A 19,541-nucleotide genomic window follows, 5' to 3' on the forward strand; every position below is an offset into this window, starting at 1 on the left:
TAGAGTGCAGGCGTGAGTAATGTCATTACTTCCAGAGCTGACCTACTGAAACCTTCCCCACGAAACCCCTTCTACTCTTCCCCTGCCTGCTGGCTGGATGTGAGGATTCGGCAGAAGACACTAATACCCAAGACAGGGTTGGCACACTATGGTGCATGAGCTAGATCCTGCCTGTGGTCTGATTTCGTAAGTAAAGTTCTATTGGAGCACAGCCACATCCATTCATTTGTGTATTCCTCGTTGGTGCATTTGTGCTGTAAGGGCAGAGTGCAGTCACTGTGTCAGAGACCCTGTGACCTACAAAGGCAAAAACTTCTACTATCTGGCCCTTTATAGAAAAGTTTGCAGATGCTTACCCTAGAATATGGCAGATCCACAGATAGAAGCAGCCTGGTTTGTGAGTAGCAGCTTTGGAAGCTCAACATGGGTGGCTGCTGGGAGTCTCCACGTGGGACTCTTCATGAGGGAGAAATCAACAGTTAGCATGTAAATCTTTGACATTTTGTGATTTGTTTGTTACAGCAGCTAGTATTACTTATCCTGACTAATATGCACCTAGTAGGTTTGTTTGTTACAGCAGCTAGTATTACTCATCCTGACTAATATGCACATAGTAAGCAAAAAAAAAATTATAGATTCCCTTGTTATCTATATTTTTCTTTTTCTTTTTTCTTTTCTTTTTCTTTCTTTCTTTTTTTTTTTTTTTTTTTGAGACGAGGTCTCACTATGTTGCCCAGGCTGACCTTGAACTCCTGGGCTCAGGCAATCTCCCAGCCTCAGCCTTCAGAGTAGTTGGAACTACAGGTGCATGTCACCATACCCAGCTTATATTTTTATACTCTCCATAAACTTTCATATTTGAAAGAGCTCAGAAAAATGAGTGGTGCTAGCTGTAGCTTTCTCTCACCTCCAGGCCTTTGTACATCCTGTTCCCTCTGCTAAGATCACTGTTTTCCCATCTCTTCACCTCACTGTCTCTTACTGATCTTTTAGGCCTTAGGGTAGACAACAGTGCTTTCAGGCAAACTTCCCTTGCTCCTCTGTTCCCCAAGACCAGGTTAGGTGCCTCTATTGTGTGCCACTAAATAGCCTTAGAGAAACAGTATACTTGAGTGGTTAAGAGCTGAACCCAGTTAGACTGCTTGGCCTCAAGTCTTGTCCTATCACGAATAAGCCATGAGACTTTGGGAAAGTAGCTTACCTTCCCTCTGCCTCAATTTCCTCATCTGTAAAATGAGAATAATAATATTGTTTATCTCATAATAAAGTGGGAATTAAGTTTAGTAGAAATTAAGTGAATTAAAGTACAGTTGAGGCTGGGTGTGGTGGCTCATAGCTGTAATCCCAGCACTTTGGGAGGCTGAGGTAGGAGGATTGCGTGAGCATAGGAGTTTGAGACTGACCTGGGCAACTGAGACCCTGTCTCTACAAAAAGTAAAAAGAATTAGCCAGGGTTGGTGGTATGAGCCTGTAATTCCAGCTACTTGGGAGGCTGAGACGAGAGGATTCCTTGAGCCCAGGAATCGGAGGCTGTAGTAAACTGGGATTGTGCCACTGCACTCCAGCCTGGGTGATAGAGTGAGACACCATTTCTGGGAAAAAAATGTTATACTAAGACTTCAACTGTGTGGGGGTTTTGTGCCCCAACACCTGCATTGTTTAAGAGTCAAATGTCCTTAGAATTACATGGCAGGAACTAAATAAGTGTCAGGTGACATTATCACTATTCTTTCTGTGGCTCCTGTCACAGCATGCACCATACACTAATGCCATAGTGACACTTTTCCAGTGGACTGTGGGGTACTTGATGCGTAACAGGCTTTCCATACATTTTGGTTGATTGAAAATGAATGTAGCAGTAACTACTGCCCAGTCCTCTGGGGCTTGGCCTACCAAGGCTCTCCAGACAGTGCCCCCTTGCAGAGAGTTTAGGGCATGAAACTGCAGCTTGAACAAGGACAGTTTCTGATCAAGAGAGACAGACTCAAAGCCCTAGAACTCAGCTTTTTTTTTTTGGATGCGGGGGACAAGATCTCACTCTGTTGCCCAGGCTGGAGTGCAGTGGTGCGATCATAGCTCACCACAGCCTTGCTCTCCTAGGCTCAAGTGATCATCCCACCTCCGCCTCCCAAGTAGCGGGGACCACTGGCATGCACCACCGTGCCTGGCCAATTTTTGTGTTTTTTTAATTTGTGGAGACAGAGTCTTGCTATGTTGCCCAGGCTGGTCTTGAACTCCTGGCCTCAAGCAACCATGCCTTAGACTTCCCAAATGCTGAGATTACAGGCATGAGCCACCATGCCTGGCCAGAACTCAGCTTTATCGGTCAGGCTAGAACTCAGCTTTATCACTCAAGATTCTTTGTTGCAAATTACAGAAACCACACCAGCAAACTTAAGTAGAGGAAGAATACAACATGATTCAATAGATCACAGAACTTCCAGAGGGCTATGATCGGATTTGGAGACTAGGTACGCAAGAGGGGAGCTTAAATTACACCACCAGACTGCTCTAGTGGAGAGCCTGTCCCTACCGTCTCTAGCCAGAGGCAAACCAGCTTGACTCATTGATGCCCGTTGTGATGGGGTTCCGGCCTAACTTCTGCAGCGGCTGCTGTGCAAGCAGCCTGCCTCTTGTGACCTGCTGAGTGTGTCTGCACAGACAGATGGCGCTGAAGAGCTTGCAGAGTCTGGGAAAAGGGGACTTTGATGCCAACTCCCTCATCTCCCAGAATCCTGGAGATCAGATTCTATTGTATCTCCCTCCTGCTTTTCTTTTCTTTTTTCTTTTCTTTTCTTTTCTTTCTTTTCTTTTCTTTTCTTTTCTTTTCTTTTCTTTTCTTTTCTTTTCTTTTCTTTTCTTTTCTTTTCTTTTTTTCTTTTCGACAGAGTCTCGCTCTGTTGCCCAGGCTGGAGTGCAGTGGCACGATCTCAGCTCACTGCAACTTCTGCCTCCCCAGTTCAAGTGATTCTCCTACCTCAGCCTCCCAAGTAGAGAGTAGCTGGGATTACAGGTGCATGCCACCATGCCCGGCTAATTTTTGTAGTTTTAGTAGAGATGGGGTTTCACCATATTGGTCAGGCTGGTCTTGAACTCCTGACCTCAGGTGATCCACCCATCTCGGTGTCCCAAAGTGCTGGGATTACAGGCATGAGCCACCATGCCCAGCCTCCCTCCTGCTTTTCCAAAAGTAGTGGCAGATGATAACAATGGTAACCAACATCACTGACTCCCCATGGGGCACTGAGCCATAACTCCCGATGGGCCACGTGTTTCACAGCATCGTCTCCCATCCTTGTCACTACAATTCTGGGTGGCAGGTGCTGCTATGAGCTTCATCTTACATATGAAGAAACTGAGGCTCAGAGAGGTTAAACAACTCATCCAAGGTCACACAGCACAATCGAGAATTTAAATCAAAGAGGACTCCAGAGCCCGGATTCTTAACTACCACGTGGTACTGCTGTCTTTACTCCCCAGGGAACTTAATTGATGGTTTAGACAATAGCGAGAGGGAGGGTGTGTATGCATTCATGAAACCCAGTCTGTGCCAATCCTCCCACCAGGAAGGGTATTGTTGCAGGGCAGGATTGTGCGTTTCAGTCAAAGTGGTGGCACGGGAAGGGTCCCTGGCCTGGCAGACAGTGAGCTTTTTGACTTCTAGTGACCAAAGGGCAAGAAACGGAACTAAGCTCCTGTCCATAGACTGATGATGCAGGGGCTCCAGGATCCTTCTTCCCTCCCTCCCTCCTCCATCCTCCTTCATCTTTCTTCCCTTACCATTGTCACCACCCCCATCATCACCACCCTAGTATCACCATCGTCATTCAGCATGGGCCCCTATGCACCACTGTCCTCCTCATAGTATGTCACTACCAGCCCATCACCAGCCCACCGTCCTTTCTGTGTTATGACCATGACAATAACCATCACCCTGGGCACTACCACCACCACCGAGCCATCACCAAACTGTCAATGTCACCATGTCTACCGTCTTCCTGACACCCTCATCACCACTGCTACCAGCATCATCAATCCTTCCATCCCCCTGCCATGACTGCCTCTCTCCTGCCACTATCTCCACCTGCACTGCCCTCATCACTACCCGACTCTATGAGCCTGTTCACATCACCATTCACACCACCTTTCAGTGATCAACTTCATTCATCACACCCAGCCCTGTCACGATCATTCCACTGCACTTGCCATCACTGTTGTCCCCCCAACTATCTTTTTTTAAGGTAGAGGTTCTTGCTCTGTTGCCCAGACTGGAGCGCAGTGGCATGATCATAACTTATTAGAATGTCAAACTCCCAGGCAACAGGCACGTGCGATGACCATGCGTGGCTAATTTTTATTTATTTTTTAATTTTTTTAACCTGGAAGCATACGTTCAATTTGCCCTGAGTATACACTCTCCCAGCTAATTAAAAACTTTTTTTTTTTTTTTTGTAGAGATGGGGTCTCGCTATGTTGCCCAGGCTGGTCTTGAATTCCTGGCCTCAAGCGATGCTCCCTGACTCGGCCTCCCAAAGTGCTGGGATTACAGGTGTGCGCCACGGTTCCTGGCCGCCATCACCAATATTTTCACCAGCACCAATACAACCCTGCACAAGTCACGAACACTGTCTGAGTCTCTCCTGGGCTTTAGGCTCATGTTAAATGCCAAAGATGTAAACGTGCTGATGAAAGGAACTGTGATTTGTGTTTTCCGTCATTGCCATCATCAGTGATTACTGGGCTGTCTCATTCATGCCTTATTCACCACCATTCCCTGCCTAAACAGTTGCTTTGAGCAGAAGTGCATACTGTAAAACGTGTGAGTTTCTCCAATATCAAAACATGCCCCAGAGCCCAGCTTCTGCCTTTCCCCTTCCCTTATCCCACAGGCAAATCCCACCCACCGTTCCCTTACTGGCTTTGCTTTGGCGTCACCAGAGAGTACATTTTCCCCTCTCTCCCGTCCCTCTCCAGGCCTCTGCATGCCTGTCTTTGACCAACTTGTAACTAGGCTTTAAAGCTTCCCAGCCCCAATATGCTGATGTAATTATGATCATATGTTAGGCGGGTTTTGTGAGCCTTAATTAAATGTCCCTTGGCTGAAAGAAGAAAATGGCAAAAATCTGCTTCCCATCGCCAAGGTTGTGTGGGGCCCCTGGAAGGCTGTTGTCTTTTGGGTCTGGGTGGCAATTCTGAAGAAAACAACCTGTCCTCCAGGCCAGGCCACAGAGAGGAAAGAGACGCTGAGCCTGGAGGCCTGAATCTGGCCCCAAATGACCGGTCAGAAGTAGGCAGATTTCAGTTCATTTCAAGAGCCTGTGGTTGGTGGAGTGGGTGGGCTTGGTGGGCTCCACTGTCACCGTCTTGGTAATAGAATGAGCACTTACACTAATGCCATTGATTGTAACTGTAATTAGTGGATTTAAGGGCCGAGGATTCTATAGCTCCACAGTCATTCTAATATGCCCTGAGTGGGTTAACACTTGTCATTTCCACCGTTTCCTTGGCTTTCAAAGGCAGGGAACTGCTTTCCTTGAAGGGGCTTGGTAGGGGCAGTGGGGAGATTTGGGTCCAAATCCTGGTGCTACTCCTTGCTGTGTGATCTTGGCAAGCCCCTTCACCTGTCTATGCCTCAGAAGGTGGAAAACAGGGATAATGGTAGTGAATACTGCCTAGAGCTGTGGTGTTGATGAAACACCTGTGTGCTTGGCACAAGGTAAGTGTGCAAGAAGTGTTTTCTGTTATCATTGTTAATTTTTTATTTTATTTTGTTTTTATCTTTCTTAGAGACACGGTCTTGCTCTGTTACCCAGGCTGGAGTGCAGTGGTGCAATCATACCTCACTGTAGCCTCAACCTCTTGGGCTCAAGTGATCCTCCCACCTCAGCCTCCTAAACAGCTGGGACTACAGGCATGTGCCATCTTGCCCACATTACTACCTCTTATCTCTGTTTCTCTCTGTCCACCCACACAGATTTGCTTTCTCAGATTTTCTGTTCATATGGGGACCATGTTTCCGAGCTCCCAAGGTTACAAGTTACTATGCCCAGGTAATTAAAAAAAATTTTTTGGTAGCGATGCTGGTCTCACTATGTCATCCAGGCTTGTCTCCAACTCCTGGGCTTAAGCGATCTTCCTGCCTCAGCCTCCCAAAGTACTGGGATTACAGGTGTGAGCCACTGTATCTGGCCCATTATTAACTAATTAGTACATCAAACAAATGTACCAGAGATTCCAGTGGATTCTAAGTGGACTTGGGCATGTTAGCATATGCCCGGAACAGTAGTGGGCGTGGGCCACCCATCTGCGTTTGCAGGAGGACTGAGAAATATCTGGAGGACAGAGGCCTTTAGGAGCAGCAAGAAGCAGGGCCTGGAGGAGGATAAGGCAAGTGAGGCAGCCAGGGCACAACATTTAAGGAGGCCCCACTCTCAGGAGCCGACCCTGCACTTTCATGAGCCTGAGAGTGAGGGCCTCCTTAAATTTTCCATCCTGGGCACCTCCTTGGTCTCACCCTGGCAAGAAAATGGACCTGTCCAGCCTGTTCCAGTGATCAGAGCTGGGGCACAGAGTTTTATCATAAGACTGTTGCAGCCAGAAGTTACTACAATGATGTAGCAGACATGTGTAATGCAATGTGGTTATGTTATTTCTTTCTTTCTTCCTTTTTTTTTTAACAGGTGGGGTCTTGCTATGTTGCCCAGGCTAGACTTGAACTCCTGGGCTCAAGCGATTCTCCTGCCTCAGCTGCCCTTGTAGCTGGGACTACAGGCATGCATTGCTGCTCCTGGCCAGTGTGGTTTCTTTTGAATAGCTGTGGGGAGTCTCTTTATTTCGGGGCCCTGCCTCTCCATGTCAGAAGTCAGGAGTGCTGTTTTGCAGCTTTCCTTGCAGCAGGAGTACAGGACCCAGTTCTCAGGAACAGCGTGAGGAGGGGCCTGGCACTAGCAGTGGGCAAGGTAGTTGTAGGGGCTTGGTTGCAGCATTCTTGCAGTGTAATTTGGGGACTTCTGGCTTTGTGGGGTCCAAGCTTGATTCTCTGGTTCTTCTGGAGACTTGATGAATGTCCTTTGATGAATGCCTTTGTGACCTAAAGCAGCCATAGTGGAGTCTGTTGCTGGCAACCAACGACTCTGACTAGGATATGGAGGTGTCTCATGAAAATTAAGGCAGGGATATCCCTGAGTCTTAAGAAAGGCCTGGAGCTGGGAAGTGGAAAGGTATCAGTGTGCCTTTTCTCTCTCTTTTTTCGGGTTGTAGTTGTTGCTGTTTCTTCATTCAGCTTTCTTAGGTTGAAAATAAATTTAATAAAGAAGCACAATATATATATTTTTTTGTTTTGAGGGACAGCTTTTGCTATGTTGCCCAGTCTGGTCTTGAGTTCTTGGGCTCAAGGAATCTTTTCACTTCAGCCTCCTGAGTAGCTGGGACTACGGGTGCATGCCACCATGTCTGGCTTTCTACATCTCATCTCTGTTTCTCTCTGTCCATCCACACAGATATACTTTCTCAGATTTTCTGTTCATATGGAGGCCATATTTCACAGCCCCCAAGGCTACAAGCTTCAGCCATCGCAGAAATTAGCCCCATTTATCTTGGCCCCAGCACTGAATTCTTATGAGAAATAAATCTGGTTGGCTCAACTTGGGTCAGTTGGCCATGCCTGGTCTAATCGCTGTGTCCAGGGAGTAGAATTACACAGTGCTAATATTTCTGATAAGGTCCCTCCCATTGGCAGTTTCCAGGGAAGAGAACTGATCCTGAGCTGGAAGAGATATCTCTGAGGGTCTACCATAATCAAGAAAATTTCTATTGTTAAAGCTAAAGAGGCTACTCAGCTCTTTCTGGCTGCTCCACCCTGTGCGAGGCTGTCTCATTCCAGGGTTGGAGAGAGCTGAAATTAAAGACAGAAAGAGTGGTTTCAGCAAACACTGGAACACACGGGGCCAAAGTGGCTTTGATATGAGGCCACTGTGACACAGTACATTTTTAAAAAGTCTAGCTGGGCGCAGTGGCTCCTACCTCAAATCCCAGTTATTTAGGAGGCTGAGGTGGGAGGATCATGTGAGGCCAGGAGTTCAACATCAGCCTGGGCAACACAGAGAGGCCTTGTCTCTAAAAACATAAAAAAATTAGTTAGGTGTGGTGTCACATGCCTGTAGTCCTTGCTACTCGGGGAAGCTGAGGCAGGAGGATCCCATGAGCCCAAGAGTTCAAGGCTGCAGTGGGCTACGATTGCAGTGGGAAGACTCTATCTCTAAAAAAGAAAAACAAACAAATGGTTTTCTTCCCCTACTTCCCTTCCCTGCTGCAGAGCACCACACAGCAGTGATGTCGGGAGGTGTGGGGTGATGGGGGGTACCTGGTGAGGTAGCAGCTGCTCCCAGGGGGCTCAGATGTATTGTGAGTACATGCAGGTACCCTTTGGGTAATCCCCTAAATACTCATGGTGGAAAAATAGGACTCTTGAGGCCAAAGATTCTTTTAAAAGCAGGTAAATCCAAGTCACTAGTGATAACAAGGCAAGTAGGCCCGAGAGCCCACCCCAGGTGTGATGATCACTTACTCAACATCTGCTGTTTCCCAGGCATGCAGCAGGGATGCTCCACTCTCCTCAAACAACAGGATCCCAGTGCAACTTGCCATTTTGCTTTATCCACAGTAGCACACAGAGCTCTAAATAGATGCAGAATTCAAAGCAAGAAGAACAAGAAAATCTTTGGGTCAGCTTTGTAGAAACAAAGTGAAACATAATGTTTCATAGAATACAGGCCACTCTGAGGAAGAAATGCCATGCCCTTTTGAATAAGAGGCTTAACTGATGGGGAGCTCAACACATCAGTGTGGGAGTGGCTCGTCCATATGTTACCCAACACTACGGTTTTGGTCTAGGTCCCATTGTCTGCTGCACAGAAAGCCAATCACTGAGACAACAAGTATTGCCATGGAAGAAGGCTTTATTATATTCAATGTTTATACTATTACATTTATCATACATTATTTATATTACATATTACAGGTGATGTCAGCTGGAGAGAGGGAGACAAACCTCAAGTCCATCTCTCCCCTCCAACTAAAGTTAGGGGTTTATATAGTGGGGAAGAAAAACAAGTGGGATAAGGAAGAGAAGCTGGTCAACAGGCAGCAGGCATTTTTTTTTTTTTTTTTTTGAGACAGTGTTTCCATCTGTTGCCCAGGCTGGAGTGCAATGGCACGATCTCGGCTCACCACAACCTTCGTCTCCTGGGTTCAAAAGAATCTCCTGCCTCAGCCTCCCAAGTAGCTGGGATTACAGGCACCTGCCACCATGCCTGGCTAATTTTTTGTATTTTTAGTAGAGATGGGGTTTCATCATGTTGGCCAGGCTGGTCTTAAACTCCTGACCTCAGGTGATCCACCTGCCTTGGCCTCCCAAAGTGCTGAGGTTACAGGCATGAGCCACCATGCCCAGCCCAGACACATCTTATTATACGAATGTCAGTTTATTAAGCTTCAGTTCTATGGGCATCCAGATTGTTGGAAAGTGGGGCCAGTTTCACATATGCAAAGTCCATGCATGTGCAGTGAGAAGCACTGGCCCTTCCCCCTTACCTATCTGGGGCCCTGCCTGCTGGGAATGGGAGGGTCTGGTGATGTTTCCTCCTGGCAGGTGCCCAGGAGCCTTGGCTTCCATTCTGATGTCTGCCTGCAGCTCTCAGTCACTCCACTTTCTTCTCTGAGTCTCCAAAGTCAACACACACCTTCTCCTATTCCTGGAATTTTAACTGTGCTGACCCTTTGGCTTTTCCCACACTCTTGTTCAACTTCTTCCCACTCATTCCTCAAGACTCCTCCTCCAGCATTCTTTCTGTGGCAGACACTTGAAATTACTTACCCAATATTCATTTCTTCCTTCCAATATTAATTTTGTAATTTTTGATTTTTAAATTTAAATTTAATTTTAATTTTATTTTAAATTAATTTTTTTGAGACAGTGTCTTGCTCGGTTGCCCAGGCTGGAGTGCACTGGTGTGATCATGGGTCACTGCAGCCTCGATCTCCTAGGTTTCAGTGATTCTCTAGCTTTAGCCTCCCCAAGTACTTTGATTATGGGCATGAGCCACCGCACTTGACTAATTTTTTATTTTTTGTAGAGATAAGGTCTCTCTATGTTGCCCACACTGGTCTTGAATTCCTGGGCTCAAGAGATCCTGCTGCCTTGGCCTCCCAAAGTGCTGGGATTAGAGGTGTGAGTCACCATGCCCAGCCCCTTATGATATGCCCAGTTCACAGGGTGAACACTCCTAATCCAAAAAGTCAAGATCCAAAATACTCCAAAACCTAAAACTTTTTGAGCGCTGACATGATGGCACATGTGGAAAATTCCATACCTGACCTCATGCGACCGGTCACAGTCAAAACACAGTCTGAGCTTTGTTTCCTGCATAAAATTATTTAAAATACTATATAAAATTACCTTCAGGCTATGTGTACAAGGTGTGTATGAAACATATATGAATTTCCTGTTTAGCCTTGGGTCTCAGCCCCAAGATATCTCATTATATATTTGTAAATATTCCAAAATCTGAAAAAAATCTGAAATACTTCTGGTTCTAAGCATGTCAGATAAGGGCTATTCAACCTGTATATGTTTTTGTTTGTTTGTTTGTTTGTTTCCTTTTTTGTTTTTGCAGAGTCGTGGTGGACAGTCAAATGGGTACTCGGCAAGTACCTTCCCAAGCTCCCTTGCAGGGATGGTGGTCATGTGACACAGACCTGGCCATTGAGATGTGAGCATTGCTCTCCTCTCTCAGTGCATTACTGGAAATGGGATCACATTCGCGGAGCTGCCCAGAGGGATGCTTCAAGGACAGGGGATGATATTCGTCCAGGATCTGGGATTCCCAAACACCCTTCTGGTCAGTCAGTATATGCAGCAGTTGTTAAGCTTTGGAATCAGACTTCCTGGGTTCATATCTGGCTTCTGCACAACTTACTGGTTGTGTAATCTCAGCCTGAGCGTCAGTTTCCTTATGTTGAAATAGGAACAGTAATTATACTGGCTTCTCAGGTTGTTGGGGCGTCTAGATCAGCATGGAAGCCCCATGAGGTAAGGAAGCTGTTCATCTTACCATGACATACTCACATTCCAGTGTGAGTAAACAGTAGGCACCTAACAGATTTGGATAGAGAAAATAGACATACAGATCTTAGCAGAGTGACCAGTTCAAGAACTCTTACCTAAGGAACTAAATTGGCTGGGAGCAGTGGCTCACACCTATAATCCCAGGGCTTTGGGAGGCCGAGGTGGGTGGATCACCTGAGGTCAGGAGTTCGAGTCCAGCCTGGCCAACATGGTGACAACCCGTCTCTACTAAAAATACAAAAAAAATTAGCCAGACGCAGTGACGTGTGCCTGTAGTCCCAGCTACTTGGGAGACTGAAGCTGGAGAATCTCTTGGACCTGGGAGGCAGAGGTTGCAGTGAGCTCAGATCGTGCCATTGCACTCCAGCCTGGGCGACAGAGTGAGAATCCGTCTCAAAAAAACAAAACAAGCAAACAAAAAAGCCCTAAATGAATGCCAGGCATGGTGGCTCACACCTGTAAACCCAGCACTTTGGGAGGCTGAGGTAGGAGGATTGCTTGAGGTCGGGAGTTCAAGACCAGCCTGGGCAACATAGCGAGACCCCGTCTCTACAAAAAATTAGCTGGGCATGGTGGCATGTGCCCGTAGTCCCATCTACTTAGGAAGCTGAAGCAGGAGGATCACTTGAGTCCAGGAGTTCAGGGATGCAGTGAGCTATGATCCCACCACTGTACTCCAGAACCTGGGCAGCAGAGTGAGACCCTGTCTCTAAAACAAAGAAACAAACAAAACACCCAATTCTTACTGAGGCCATAGATTCCTGCAGAAGATTCCAGGGCAGCAGAGGGAGGGGGAAGACATGGTTAGCTGGTGCCCCTTCCACCTCTCTCCATTGAATAGATCAGCTTTTATCAGATTTATGCAAGGGCTTCATTCCTGAAGCTATGCATTATTCAAGACTAAATTTCCCAGAGGGATACATGTAAAGCAAGATGTGCATTATTTCAAAATTGGAGCATACGGCATGTCTTTATTAATATTTTTAAATTACCTCATATCTAAGTCATGCAATGCAAATTTGCATAAAATGAGATGCACTGTTTCAGGATTCTTGACAAGATTGAGTGCGCAAGAAAGTTTCTGAAGGTTAAAAAGCTCATACCCTAGTACTGGCCGCCCAAATTTGTGGTGGGGGCTGCAATTAGTGGTGAGGGTGGTCATCATTATTTGATATTAAAAGTAGCTTAATACATGTTGAGGAACAATTTACTTTAATTAAATTTAAACTGATTCAAAGTTATTGCAGGAAACTGAATTATTGAAAATTAATTGGTCTTCCCCCCCTTTTTTTCTCACTGCTTTTGGTTTATCAGAAAGAAATGAGAGAAATCTCTCCTTCCATTTCCCTAGGACCCTGCTGCAAACTCAGTGGTTTTTAAATCCCAGTATGCATAATAATAACCCGAGGAACTGGCTGGGCTCCTGCCCCCTAGATTTTGAGGTGGACCCAGGACTCTGCATTTTTAATGGACACTTCAGGAGACTCTGATGTGGGTGATAAGAACACTGGGTGTTTGAAGCTACAAGGTGCAGGAGAATTAGCTGGCTTGTCTGGGAAGCAGAGGCAGAGGGAGTGGGGATGTGGATGGGCTTTGCTGCAAAGGGCCCTTCAGGGTGGCAGGTCTCAGGTGGGAGTGGCTCTGTGAGAGCTGTGCAGGCTGAACTTTCAGTCCTGAAGCCTTGGGAATATTGTTCACGGTGCCTGAAACAGGCTTGTGTCAGTGGAGAGGACCTTTGAGGGGCATATGTCATCCATCCCAAAGGGTGATTTTTGAGAGAGGCATTGTGCATCAATCAGGGCGACAATATCTGTAGCAAATATGATCAATCACTCGCTAAGTGCCAGGCCCTAGTCTCACTGTCTTAAATACACTAACTCATAGGTCTTGTTATGCTATTACCCCCATTTTACAGATGAGGAAACTAGGAGCACAGAGAAGTTCAGCGACTTGCCCAAGGTCACTCAGCTGGTGAACGGCAGAGCCAGGGTTTGAATTTAGGCAGTAGGCTATAATGTGTATTCTTGGCCCTGTGCCCTTTGGCCTCAACAGAGACTGTGAGGATGGTGACCACACAAACTGAAGACTGAATCTTTTTTAATTTGAACCAAATCCTGAGATGCTTATAAGATCCACAGAGAGAAGAGGACTCTGGAAATTGACCATTGTTGAACTCATTGTCTATGCTAACAGATATGGTTTGGCTGTGTCCCCACCCAAATCTCATCTTGAATTGTAGCTTCCATAATTCCCATGTGTCATGGGAGAGACCAGTGGGAGGTAATTGAATTATGGGGGTGGATCCCCCCCTACTGCTCTCATAGTGGTGAATAAGTCTCATGAGATCTGATGGTTTTGCTTGGCTCTTTTGCTTGGCTCTCATTCTCTCTTGTCTGCTGCTGTGGAAGAAGTGCCTTTTGCCTTCTGCCATGATTGTGAGGCCTCCCTAACCACATGAAACTGTGAGTCCATTAAACCTCTTTTTCTTTATACATTACCCAGTCTTGGGTATGTCTTTATCAACAGCATGAGAACAGACTAATACACTAACTAATGGAGGAATGACTTGATTCAGAAATGTAAAGAAATGGGACGGCTTGCACCTCAGGAGTTCTAGAGCAGTTCCTGCCTGTGGCTCCAATAAGAATGTCAAGGTCACTGGATTGCATTGTATGTGTTTTCTTTCCTAATTTGATTTTTGGAATAGATGCTGTGCTATATTTACATCGCTCAAAAATCAAAACAACATAAAAAGATATTTCCAAAAAGCACTAATCTATTTCATCTCTCTGTCCATTGTGTTCTCCTTCTGCTCGTAGATGGTCACATTTAGTACTTTGTTGTGTCTTCTTCCAGTGTTTTTTTTGTTTTGTTTTTTGACAGAGTTTTTGCTCTGTTGTTCAGCTCTGAATGCAATGGTGCGATCTCGGCTCACTGCAACCTCTGCCTCCTGGGTTCAAGTGATTCCCCTGCCTCAGCTTTCCGAGTAGCTGGGATTACAGGTGGCTGCCACCACACCCGGCTAATTTTTGTATTTTTAATGGAGACGAGGTTTCACCATGTTGGCCAGGCTGGTCTCGAACTCTTGACTTCAGGTGATCCACCCACCTCAGCCTCCCAAAGTCCTAGGATTACAGGCATGAGCCACTGCACCTGGCCTTCCAGTTTTTGTTTGGTTTTGTTTTTATGCAAATACAAGCAACTGTGTGTGTGTGTGTGTGTGTGTGTGTGTATTTATGTTCCCCCTCCTTAATTACACAACAGGTAGCAAACCCTACATACTCTTCTATAGGCTGTGTTGATGAAAAGAGTCAAACTGTAAAATATTTAAAGAGATTTATTCTGAGCCAAATATGAGTGACCAATGGCCCATGACTCAGTCCCCAGGAGATCCTGAGAACACGTGCCTAATGGGTGCCTAAGGTGGTTGGACTACAACTCGGTTTTATACATTTTAAGGAGACGTAAGGCATCAATCAATACACGTAAGATGTACATTGGTTGGATCCGGAAAGACAGGACAACTGGAAGTGGGGGCTTCCAGGTCATAGGCAGATTCAAAGATTTTCTGATTGACAATTGGTTGAAGGGTTATTATCAATAGAAAGGAATGTCTGGGTTACAATAAGGGGTTGGAGAGACCAAAGTTTTTTTTTTTTTTCTTTTTTTTTTTTTTTGGGACGGAGTCTCACTCTGTCACCAGGCTGGAGTGTAGTGGCATAATTTCAGCTCACTACAACCTCCGCCTCCCAGGTTCAAGCAGTTCTTCTGCCTCAGCCTCCCCAGTAGCTGAGACTACAGGCACGCACTACCATGCCCAGCTAATTTTAGTATTTTTAATAGAGACAGGGTTTCACCATATTGGCCAGGCTGGTCTTGAACTACTGACCTTGTGATGTGCCCCCCTTGGCCTCCCAAAGTGCTGGGATTACAGGTGTGAGCCACCCAGCCAGCCCAGACCAAAGTTTTGTTATGCAGATGAAGCCTCCCAGTAGCAGGCTTCAGAGAGAATAGATTACAAATGTTTCTTATCAGACTTAAAGAGCCTGTCTATCCATAATTCCAAAAGGGAGGAGGATATAACAAGGCGTGTCTTGCTCCCTCTTCCCATCATGGCCTTGAACTAGTTTTTCGGGTTAGTTTTCGAATGCTGTGGCCGAGAGAAGGGGTCCATTCAGATGGTTAGGAGGGGGCCTTAGAATTTAATTTTGGTTTACATCTGCTTTTTTCCCCCCACTTTACAGTGTATTGTATTGTGAAGATCTTTCCGTATCAGTGCAGAGACAGCTTCCTCATTGTTGTTTATATTATTTATGGCTGTAGAGTGGGGTGTGCTGGCACCCGCTGGCTGATGGTGTGCTAGCTCAAAAGAACTGATTGTGAAACCTTCAGCAATTTTGCGAACCAATTGATTTCACATAGGTGGCTTGAAATAGGCCACGGTGGTAGTATGTGCATAACAGATATGGGCAAACTCTACCTCAGGGCTTCCCGCTCAGACAGCTGGTTGTTAAACATCTATTGCACACCACCCATTGTATGGATATACCAAGGTTCAGGTAGCCAGTCTCCCATACATGGATACTTGAGTTATTTTAAATATTGTTTTTTATGGCCGGGCATGGTGGCTCCTGCCTGTAATTCCAGCACTTTAGGAAGCTGAGGTGGGTGGATCACTTGAGGTTAGGACTTTGAAACCAGCCTGGCCAACATGGCAAAACCGTGTCTCTACTAAAAGTACACACACACAAAAAAACCTAGCTAGGCCTGGTGGCAGATGCCTGTAATCCCAGCTACTCGGGAGGCTGAGGCAGGAGAAACGCTTGAACCTGGAAGGTGGAGATTGCAGTGAGCCGAGATTGCACCACTGCACTCCAGCCTGGGCGACAGTGAGACCCTGTCTCAAAAACAAACAAACAAACAAACAAACAAACAAACACAAAAAACAACAACAAAGTATTGTTTTTTGTAAATGATGCTTCAATGCATGACAGATATCTGACCTGAGAGGGAAGAGAAAGGGGATTGTGACAGCCACTAGGATAGAAATTACAATAAGCCCTTAGCCTTACCACTAAAGGGAGTGGGATTCTTGGAGCAGCTGCCTCGACATCCAGGAGCTTGTCAGAAATGCAGACTCCCAGGCCCCATCCCAGAACTGCTGAATTCGACCAGGACATTAATGTGCGCTACAAAGATTGAGAAGCACTTCCCTGACAATCTGTGTGTGTGTGTGTGTGTGTGTGTGTGTGTGTGTGATTGATTCTATTCTTTTTCTTTGTAGAGATGGGGTTTTGCCATGTTGCCCGGGCTAGTCTTGAACTCTTGGCCTCAAGTGATCCACCTGCCTTGGCCTCCCAAAGTCCTGGGATTACAGGCGTGAGCCATCGCACCCAGCGTATTGATTATATTCTATTTCGTATTTTATTTAATTCCTTTTTGTTGTTCTGAGGTCTTATTTATTTTTAAGAATGCAATTTTATCTTCACATGTTTAGAAAAATTAGAAAATATGGATAACGCATAACTAAGAAAATAATAGCTTCCTTTCCTTCTGTCCAGAGTTTATCGCTATTAACCCCTTTGAGCATCATTTCCAGGTCTTTTCCTGTGCCTGCATTCATACCGGTTAAATCAAGTTTAGCCTGAAGCTGCCTCCTTACACATTTTAAGTTTGGCCTAAAGGGTTCTCCGTACATCGTGAAACGGAGGTGTGAACAGACTGTAAGCGGCTCTTGTGCGAATCACCGAGTTTTGGCCCATCAGAGATGGTTTGAATGGTTTGCCCGGCTAATTAAAAAAAATTTTTTTTGTAGCGATGGGGGACTTGCTGTGTTGGCCAGGCTGGTCTGGAAGTCCTGGCTTCAAGCGATCCTCCTGCCTCTAAGGTGGCGCTTTTAACCCTTTGTGTACCACCACCACAAACCGCGGCCCAGTGCGTTAATGGGTGGAAGGAGGGGGAAGGGGAACGCTGAGAGCCCCCTTGTGGCCGACCTGGGTATGGCGTGTGCCCAGGCTGAGTGGGAACAAGGAGCGTGAGAGTAGATAATTGTAGCACTGCAGGTGGGCTACAGATTTAGAGAAAAGAGACCACGTGCCCACATGCACGAGCGTGCACACGCACTTACACACATACACACACGCCTACACACATACACACATGCATGCACACCCTGATAAGTGACCCATTCCTTAGCCAAGGCTGCACAAGCGTGGTTCCCCAGAGCAGGAGCAAGTCCGTTTATTTGCCATGACCTTCCCCTGACTCCCTCCCTGGTTGTCAGCTTTCTGCATCCCTTTCCTTGTAGCTACGGCCCTTCCAGAGCCGAGAGAGCAGCAGAGCTCTTGCTGTGGCCTAAACTTTACATGCTTGAACCTGACAGTGGAGGAACTTCCCTAGCAACTTGGGCACTAACTTTGACCACTAATGGTTTTGGAACCAGGTTCCCTAGCAGTGAGGCTGCACCCTTACCCCAGGAAAGAAAGCAGGGCCAGGACCCAGGTTCTCCTGAGCAGTGTCTATGCTGCCACCTGTCCAGAGTGCAGGGGCGTCCTCTTCTAATAGGTGACATTTATTGAGCACTTACTGTGTGCTGGGAGCTGCCTGTGCTTTCGCTTTATCTGATTTAATCCTCACAGCAACTCTCTGTCTGACATGGAGTAAGCACTCAGTGAATACTAGTTGAGTGGATGCATGATTAGCCCTTCGAATTAGATCTTCTTCTTATTCTCCTGTTAGCTCCCTGACCTCCTTTTTTTTGTTTGTTTTGAGATGGAGTCTCGCTCTTGTCTCCCAGGCTGGAGTGCAGTGGCACAATCTCGGCTCACTGCAACCTCCGCCTCCTGGGTTCAAGTGATTCTCCTGCCTCAACCTCCTGAAAAGTTGGGATTATAAGTGTGCGCCACCGCACCCGGCTAATTTTTGTATTTTTAGTAGAGACAGGGTTTCACCATGTCGGCTAGGTGGGTCTTGAAGTCCTGACCTCAAGTGATCCACCTGCCTCAGCCTCCTAAAGTGCTGGGATTACAGGTGTGAGCCACCGCATCTGGCCTCAGACTTCACTTCCTACCAGTCTCTGTGCTTCTGGCGCCCCGGCTTGCTTGCTGTTCCTGGACCACTCTCGGTGCACTCCTGCCTCAGGGTCTTTGCACATTTCCTTTGCCTGAATTCTGCACCCAGATATCCACGTGGCTGGCTTCCTTCCCTACTTCATCAGGCCATTATTCCAACCTCCCCTTCTCAGTGAGGCTTTCCCCAAATGCCTTATTTAAAATTACAACACTCCTTCCCTCCCTCCTTATTCTCTTTCCCTACTTTATTTTCCCCAAGCACGCATTATCTTCTCCCATTCTATACACAGTACTTCCTGGTCTTGCTCATTGTTGATCTCCGCTACTTGGATCTACGCCCCTTCTCCCCTTCTGGCAGGGATCTCTGTCTTCGCTGCTATCTCCTGGCTACCTATTGCCAGGGCCTAGTTCAGAGTATATGCTCAGTACATATATATTGAATATATCTTGAATGTATGAAAGAACAAATGAGTTTCCTTTCTACAAAGGAGGAGACTGAGGCGCAGAGAAATGAGCCAATCACTTGTCCAAAGTGACATGGCAAATAAATGACAGCTGTGGGATTCAAGTCTTGGCAGATTCCTAAGCTTGGAAGGTAGGGTTGCCTGGGAGAAACGCTGGATGGGTCTTTTTTGATGATCACTAAAGTAAATTGCCTTTGAGTGAAAAGGATTCAGTAGCTGAATTTTGCAAACACAGTGCAAGGAAGCCCTTGCCGCCCTGTCTTCCTGCCCAGGAGATGGCTCCAGGTAGCTCCAGGCAACGGGAAGATGTGCTGGGATGGAGGCTGTGGGTATCATCTTTGGTGTTATTTTGCTTCTAGAGATGGGAGCTCTTTTCTGAGACTGTTTGTAGGGACATCTGCATATAGAGCCACCTATCTGGTGAGTCCTTCCCATGGTCCGAGGCCTGTACAGCAGAACCTGGGCATGAGCTTAGGGCTTTGTCTAAACCACTGCAATTATGTGGTCAATTGTGCCAGTGTGTCCATTAGCTGACATAATCAGAGTGAATTAAATTCTGCTTTTCTGGCTATATTTTAAAGGCATTTTTAAATGATTATTTTTTTTGGAGCCTATGCGCTCTTCAGAAATTAAATTTAGGCTGTGATTTTATTACCCTTTTTATTTAATTTATCCTAACGGTTGCATTCAAGCTGTGAACCAGCTGTTGACTTTGAAAAAACATTGTTCAATTTGAAGGGAACATTTTAAAACTTAATGTAATGGCTGTAAGTAATCACTATGGCAATTACACTTCCCAGCGTTGTGCGTCACATGGGGGCGTAGTGGGGATTTGGAGTAATGCTCCCAGTTGGACCAGGTGCTGCCAGGGCAAGAGGCAGG

General features: G+C 46.3%; 1 long non-coding RNA gene across 1 annotated transcript; it reads left to right on the forward strand.

Moving 5' to 3' along the window:
• The first annotated feature begins 336 nt into the window (after positions 1-336).
• Positions 337-13,733, forward strand: LOC129492559 (uncharacterized). Its single transcript, XR_008660930.1, has 3 exons — positions 337-486; positions 10,674-10,948; positions 13,652-13,733. It is a non-coding gene; the product is annotated as an uncharacterized lncRNA (long non-coding RNA).
• Positions 13,734-19,541: the final 5,808 nt, after the last annotated feature.

This window comes from Symphalangus syndactylus, chromosome 11 (genome assembly GCF_028878055.3).
Source record: "Symphalangus syndactylus isolate Jambi chromosome 11, NHGRI_mSymSyn1-v2.1_pri, whole genome shotgun sequence".
Lineage (NCBI taxonomy): Eukaryota > Metazoa > Chordata > Mammalia > Primates > Hylobatidae > Symphalangus > Symphalangus syndactylus.